At 38.1% G+C, this 7,374-nt stretch overlaps 1 pseudogene; it reads left to right on the top strand.

The window, feature by feature from the left end:
- Positions 1 to 1,053: 1,053 nt before the first annotated feature.
- LOC110289114 lies at positions 1,054 to 1,963 on the top strand (annotated as a pseudogene).
- Positions 1,964 to 7,374: the final 5,411 nt, after the last annotated feature.

Below are 7,374 nucleotides of genomic sequence, written 5' to 3' on the forward strand. Positions count from 1 at the left end.
ATTAAAAAAAAAAAAAAAGAAACCAGGAAAACAAAACCATTGCCAGGATAGGGTTGGGGGGTGGGAGCAATAAAAATCAGAATTGCACAGTACAAGTATCTTAACAGGAAAATAGAAATGGGGGGGCTCCATAGAGAGTGGAGGGAGATAAATACAGAAGAAAGAGGTCGTTAGGTAAAATATCAACATGAATTTCTGAAAAGCCATAATTTATCATTCTGTTAATTTTCAATTCTCTTCAAAACAAAATAAAAACAATATTTGCCATGGAAACTGGGAGTTAGTTTTTTTAAACCTGAGGTTCAGTGCCATAAAAGGTGATGGGATGGGAACTCAATTGGGTGCCACCTATGAATATTTATAATGATAATTATTGGTTATATCATGTAGAAAGCACACTACTGGTCTTCAAATATATCTAGTCTTAAATTCATATTAGATTTCTTTGGAAATGGAACATAAACAGAGATGAATTTAGGAAGAAATTTACTAATTAAAATGATAGGATTATCATGAATTTGCACCATGCTTTCATTAGAATTATAAGTCATAACATAGATGGTTATAAAATAGAGCTCAGTAAAATTATGAGCTCGCCTCAATATTTTTGATACCTTTTGTAACTATTTTCCAAATCACTATAAGTTTATTCAGGTGTACAAATGTGATTAATATTCTGTGCTCACCATGACTGTTTTGTATGTTAAGTATGAAATGGAGCAATATAAATCAACAGGATTGGATTTCTAAGGTGTGAGAATCAAGGTTAATAAAAGCTCACAAATTATGAATTATGTATGTGTGAATGTATTTATTGTCTATAATATTGTATGTGTATAGGAAATACATGGAAAGCATATAAAATGCAGGCTATGATGTAAAATCTGGAACATAAAATGTTAACGAGACAAGGCAATCTTCAAGTAGTAAGGAAAATAAAATGAGGATAGAGTCTTATTATCAAGTGTATCACAGCTTGATTTATACTCTATTTTTTTCAGATATTTGAAATGAACATCCACCATGCTCTTAAGATGAATCCAAGTTTAACTTATGTTTGCATTCAAGAATGTCCTTTATTTCCAAGCTGGACTGGGAGGCTTAGCCAATATGTTTCTTCTTTGTTTCTATATTTTCATACTCATAGGTAACAGACTTAAACCCACGGACTTGATCTCCTGTCAACTCACCTTTATTCAAATGATGATGTTCCTCACTGGAGGCAACCTGTTAATTACAGACATATTTGCATCGCTGAATATTGATAATGACTTCATATGTAAGGCAACATTTTACATAAGCAGGGTGACAAGAGGCCTCTCTATCTGTATCACTTGTTTCCTGCGTGTGTTCCAGGCTGTCACTATCAGTCCCAATACCTCAATGTTGGCAAATTTTAAACAAAAACTAAAAAAAACACATGACCTATGTTTTCTTGTGTATTTGGTCTTTCAATTTGTCCTACAGTAGTAACTGGTTCTTCTATGTTCATGGTTTTACTAATGTGAGTGAGACTAACCAGATGCAGGTCACTGAATCCTGCTCACTCTTCCCCATGAACTATATCATCAGGGGATTGATGTTTACAGTGTCAATCTCCAGAGATGTGTTTCTTGTAGGAGTCACGCTGATCACAAGTACATACATGGTGATTATTTTGTGCAGACATCAGAGGCAATGCAAGCATCTTCATAGCATCAACCACCTGAGAGCTTCCCCTGAGAAAAGAGCCACTCAGGCGATCTTGCTGCTGGTTATTTTCTTTGTGGTCATGTACTGGGTAGACTTCATCATCTCAGCTATATCAGTCCTGTTGTGGATGTATGACCCAGTCATCCTGAGGGTTCAGAAGTTTGTAATGTATGCCTTTCCCACAATTACTCCTTTGATACAAATCAGTTCTGATAACAGAATAATTATGCTGAAAAACATGCACTCAAAGCACCACCAGAGGTTTTTTTGAAACGATTTTTTTATTTCTTTAAAAACCTACTAATTTATTATTTTTTTTATACGTGTGAGTGTTGTGCCAGTATGTATCTATGAGTGCATTCCTGCTACACATAGAGGTGAGAAGATGTCATGACACTCCCTGAAATTGGACTTATAGATGGCTGTAAGGAGTCATTCTGTAAAGCACCAATTATTTTTTTTCTAAAATACAGTTTCTTTAAAACTTTAATGTCCCCAGCACATATGTAGCAGATGTACAAACCAGCCTTCATGTGGATTCCCCCAACTAGTGGTGCCTGTTCCTAAAGCTGCTGTCTGTCATGGAATCCATTCCCAACAGAACTGCCTTTCTAGTCTCAGCTGGAGAAGATGCACCTAACCCTGCAGAGACTTTATGTGCCTGACTGTGGTATTACAATTGTGTGGGGCACCGTCTCAGATGAGAAAAAGATAAGGGACATGAGATGGAACCCTGTGAGAGGGATCCTGGTTGATATTTAAGTGAATGAATGAATGAATAAATGAAGTTCCTTAAAAATTAAACTCAAGTTTTGTTGAGTATAGCCTTTTGTAGAAGGATCTGATGGTGTTTTGGATTTTTTCAGGGTCTATTGTTATGTCTCCCTTTTCATTTTGATTTTGTTAATTAGGAAGCTTTCTCTGTGCCCTCTAGTGAGTCTGGCTAAAGTTTTATCTATCTTGTTGATTTTCGCAAAGAACCAGCTCCTCCTTTGGTTGATTCTTTGAATAGTTCTTGTTTCCACTTGGTTGATTTCGCCACTGAGTTTGATTATTTCCTGCTGTCTACTCCTCTTGGGTGAATTTGCTTCCTTTTGTTCTAGCGCTTTTAGGTGTGTTGTCGATCTGCTAATGTGTGCTCTCTCTAGTTTCTTTTTGGAGGCACTCAGAGCTATGAGTTTCCCTCTTAGAAATGCTTTCATTGTGTCCCATAAGTTTGGGTATGTTGTTGTTCCTCAAAAAATTCGACATAGTACTCCTGGAAGATCCCGCAATACCTCTCCTGGGAATATATCAAGAAGATGTTCCACCCAGTAAGAAGGACAAGCATTGGAAATGTAAATGAAATAAGTACCTAATAAAAAAATTAAACTCATTGTTTCAGGTAGCAAAGCAGGATTGTTCATATGATTTAATAAAAATTTGCATTATTACACATAGACATTCATAGACATTTTTTGACATTTCTGTTGCTAAGTACTAGAGAGTTTTTAAGTTAATTGTCCACGATAAGTTGATATTTCTACATGAAATCTCTCTTTCTCCTTTGTACTTTGTAAAATGAATATTCCCTTGCTGCTGAGTTTACTCCAAAGAAGACCCTTGCTAATAGTGACTTTCTAAGCTTTCTCTCCAAAAGATTTCAGTCTACTCTCTCTCACCAAGAATAGCTTAAATATTTTATTGTAGCTTTAATTCTATTCCCTAATTATAATTTTTCTGGTCCATAAAAATACTGTGAGTTTAGGGTTCCAATGTTTTTTTACTACATTTACTTAATCAATTTTATATGAAAATATCATGTGCCTGTTTATTTGTACTTCATTTCATTTGCATATATTAAAATATTATTAGTAAATAAAAATTGTTTAGATACACACATATTGTAAATGTGTTCATTTTTACTACATTTACTTAATCAATTTTATATGAAAATATCATGTGCCTGTTTATTTGTACTTCATTTCATTTACATGTATTAAAATATTATTAGTAAATAAAAATTGTTTAGATACACACATATTGTAAATGTGTTCATTGTGTACCTGTATGCATGTATGTATGTGTGTGCACAGATGAAGTATGTATGTATGTATACACATGGAAGCCAGGAGACACCTGCTGTTTCTGTTTGTTTTGTCATTGCCATTTGCCTGCTGCCTTAATAGAGCATCTTTCTCTCTGTGACCTGTGTCAAGATGGTGGTCCAAGGGCTTCTCCTGTCTCTGCTTCTCTAGCTCTAGTATTAGAAATGTTCACCACCATACATTCCCCCATTTAAAAGTTATTCCTTTTTCATTGAGGAAATATTTCATACTGTATAGTCTAATTAGAGTTTCCCCTCCCCTAAATCTTTCCAGTTCCTCCTCACCTCCTACCCCATTCAAATTGACACCATTTCTTTCTCTCTTTAGAAAAGTTACATGCTTCTTAGTAATAACAATAAAATAAACAAGACAAATTAAATGAATCACAATAAGACAAAACACACAGAAGGAAAGGTGCCAAAGCAAAAGTACAACAACTAAAAAGAGAAACACACAAGTTCTTACACAGGGATCTCACAAGATACAAAAACAGAAGTCATAATATATATATGCAAAGGATCAGTAAGACTCTGTTAAGTTAATTTGTGTTGGGTATGACTGCATGGCATGGAGCCTATCCTTAGGGGAAGTTAGTTTCTCCAGAAAGGCTCCCTTGGAGAAAACTAAATTTTTATTGCAGGTGGCTATCAAAACGAGATAGCTTCTCAGTTATGGAAGGGATGTGTATCTACTATGGCTGTTGTAGGACCCTGTTGGGTACAAGCCTCTGCAGTCCCTCTGTGTGCTGTCACTGACTCTGAGTTTATATGTGAGTCCACTGGGTTGTGTTTAGAAAGCTTTTTGCCTTGGTGTTCTCCATCAATTCTGGCTCCTCTAGTCTTTCTACCACATCTTCCACAAAGTTCCCTGTGCACTGAGAGAAAGAATTTGATGGAGACTTTCCATGTATGGTTAGCTGTCTTAATGTTCCCCACTCTCTTCATGTTTTCTAGCTGTGAATCTGTGTTTTTATCTGCGTCTTCTGCCTGAGGGAGCTCTGATGATGATTGACTGAGACTTAGATTTATAAGTATGTCATTAGTAGTCATTTTATTGCTACATTCTTTTACTAGGACACTAGTATTTGGTTTTCTCCTTGGTCACAGGCCTATATAAAAGTTTCATGTTCTTGACAACCCAAACAGTGCTGGGTATGGATTCAACCCCATGGACTCCATGCTTTAATTCAAATCAGATATTGGTTGGTTACTCTCACAAGCTTTGTGACACTATTGCACCAGCATATCTTTTTTTATTTACTTAACACACTACAGGATACTGGATTCCTAGTAATTTGACTAAGGAAGACACTGCTTGAATTTTGGCTGGAATTATTTTCCCATCTTCTAATGTGCAGGTATTTTTATCAGCAAGTCCTCAAAGGCTGCTACTTTCTGCTTACCTGATCTCAGAATATATTGTCATCAATATAGTGGACCAGCATGATATATTGAGGAAGAGGCACAGGATTTATACCATTTTGAACAATTTTATGAAATAGGGCTGGAGAATTAACATAGTTTGAGGTAGAAATATAAGAATTTGCTCCTTGGATGGCAAATAAAAACAAAATGCCTTTAGTTAGACTTATGAGCAAGTATTTTTATAAAGCATTTGTGAGATCACTATCTGCTTACAAGAATCAGAAAGTAATCTGTAATCTGTAATCAGTCCAAGAAAAGAAAACATATCTGCTTTATCAATTGGAGTGGAGTTACTCTCTCACTGAGTTAATAACAGAAAAGAGAAATTTTCCATGAATGAATATTCCACCATGGAATTCTCCAGATGTGTTCCATAGAGGTCAAATAATATATACGCTTGTGTGGGGTAGCCATTACCTCTGCACCTTTTTTTTTTAATATTTTTAATTAGGTATTTTCCTCATTTACATTTCCAATGCTATCCCAAAGGTCCCCCATACCCCCCCAACTCCCCTACCCACTCCCACTTTTTGGCCCTGGCGTTCCCCTGTACTGGGACATATAAAGTTTGCAAGTCCAATGGGCCTCTCTTTCCATTGATGGCCGACTAGACAATCTTTTGATACATATGCAGCTAGAGTCAAGAGCTCCGGGGTACTGGTTAGTTCATAATGTTGTTCCACCTATAGGGTTGCAGGTCCCTTTAGCTCCTTGGGTACTTTCTTTAGATCCTCCATTAGGGGCCTTGTGATCCATCCAATAGCTGACTGTGAGCATCCACTTTTCTGTTTGCTAGGCCCCGGCATAGTCTCACAAGAGACAGCTATATCTGGGTCCTTTCAGCAAAATCTTGTTAGTGTATGCAATGGTGTCAGTGTTAGGAAGCTGATTATGGGATGGATCCCCGGGTATGGCAGTCTCTAGATGGTCCATCCTTTTGTCTCAGCTCCAAACTTTGTCTCTGTAACTCCTTCCATTGGTGTTTTGTTCCCAATTCTAAGAAGGGGCAAAGTGTCCACACTTTGGTCTTCGTTCTTCTTGAGTTTTAAGCGTTTAGCAAATTGTATCTTATATCTTGGGTATCCTAAGTTTCTGGGCTAATATCCACTTATCAGTGAGTACATAGTGTGTGAGTTCCTCTGTGATTGGGTTACCTCACTCAAGATGATGCCCTCCAGGTCCATCCATTTGCCTATGAATTTTATAAATTCATTCTTTTTAATAGCTGAGTAGTATTCCATTGTGTAAATGTACCACATTTTCTGTATCCATTCCTCTGTTGAGGCTCATCTGGGTTCTTTTCAGCTTCTGGCTATTATAAATAAGGCTGCTATGAACATAGTGGAGCATGTGTCCTTCATACTGGTTGGAACAACTTCTGGATATATGTCTAGAAGAGGTATTGCGGGATCCTCCAGTAGTACTATGTCCAATTTTCTGAGGAACTGCCATCTTGGTTCCGGGACTCCACCAAAAATAGTCTGCACAGCTGAGAGTGTGCACTACAGAAGCTAACAGCTTCTGGGACAGGCGGGAGCCACAGAGCTTCTGAGGCAGCCCCCTTTTCAGACTCCAGACATCCAGCCACCTTCCTGGCCAGAGGATAGGTGTCTGCCCAGTCCTGGAGGGCTTTGCCTCAGCATTGGCAGAAGACATCTCGGTTCAGAGACTCTGCTGAAAGTAGTCTGCACAGGTGAGGGTGTGGACTACAGAAGCTAACAGCTTCTGTGACAGGCCAAAGCAACACAGATTCTGGGATAGTTCCTGTGTTGGGCCTCCATCTTTGGCAAGGAGGGAGGTCCGAACTCCAGATATCTGTGCACCTTCCCTGTAAAAGGAGAGCTTGCCAGCAGAGAGTGCTCTGACCACTGAAACTCAGAGGAGAGAGCTAGTCTCCCAGGTCTGCTGATAGAGGGTAACAGATAGAGGGTCACCAGAGGAACAATCTCTAAACAGAGACAACTATAACAACTAACTCCAGAGATTACCAGATGGCGAAAGGTAAACGGAAGAATCTTACTAACAGAAACCAAGACCACTCACCATCATCAGAACCCAGCACTCCCACTTCGCCGAGTCCAGGGCACCCCAACACACCCGAAAAGCTAGACCTGGATCTAAAACTGTATCTCATGATGATGGTAGAGGACATCAAGAAGGACTTTAATAAC

This window comes from Mus caroli, unplaced genomic scaffold (assembly GCF_900094665.2).
Source record: "Mus caroli unplaced genomic scaffold, CAROLI_EIJ_v1.1 scaffold_23234_1, whole genome shotgun sequence".
Lineage (NCBI taxonomy): Eukaryota > Metazoa > Chordata > Mammalia > Rodentia > Muridae > Mus > Mus caroli.